Below are 283 nucleotides of genomic sequence, written 5' to 3' on the forward strand. Positions count from 1 at the left end.
GTTGTTTTCTTTTACAAGTGTGTGTGTCTGCCTGCCTGCCTGATTATTCGTGTTCGGGACGGGGTGTGTGTTCCCTTGGGGAAGGTAGAGGCTGGTAATCTTGTTTGCTGTTACTGGGCACTAATAGTAGCTTTGTGTTCACTTGAACTGTACCCAGTTAGTGACTTATTCTGAAACCTTGATCTGTTTGGAGAAATTGGAAGATCAGTGCCAAAACGATTCTTGGAACGTGTGGCGTCTGGTTGTGAGAAAGTGTTGTAGGAATCCAGTCGCTCTTTCGACT

At 45.6% G+C, this 283-nt stretch overlaps 1 protein-coding gene across 1 annotated transcript in view; it reads left to right on the forward strand.

The window, feature by feature from the left end:
* Positions 1-283, forward strand: part of PRPF18 (pre-mRNA processing factor 18) — a gene marked incomplete at both ends in the record, with an annotated part of 9,963 nt that overhangs the window by 775 nt on the left and 8,905 nt on the right. The gene's annotated exons all lie outside the window — the stretch shown is intronic.

Source organism: Apaloderma vittatum, unplaced genomic scaffold (assembly GCF_000703405.1).
Source record: "Apaloderma vittatum isolate BGI_N311 unplaced genomic scaffold, ASM70340v1 scaffold42517, whole genome shotgun sequence".
Lineage (NCBI taxonomy): Eukaryota > Metazoa > Chordata > Aves > Trogoniformes > Trogonidae > Apaloderma > Apaloderma vittatum.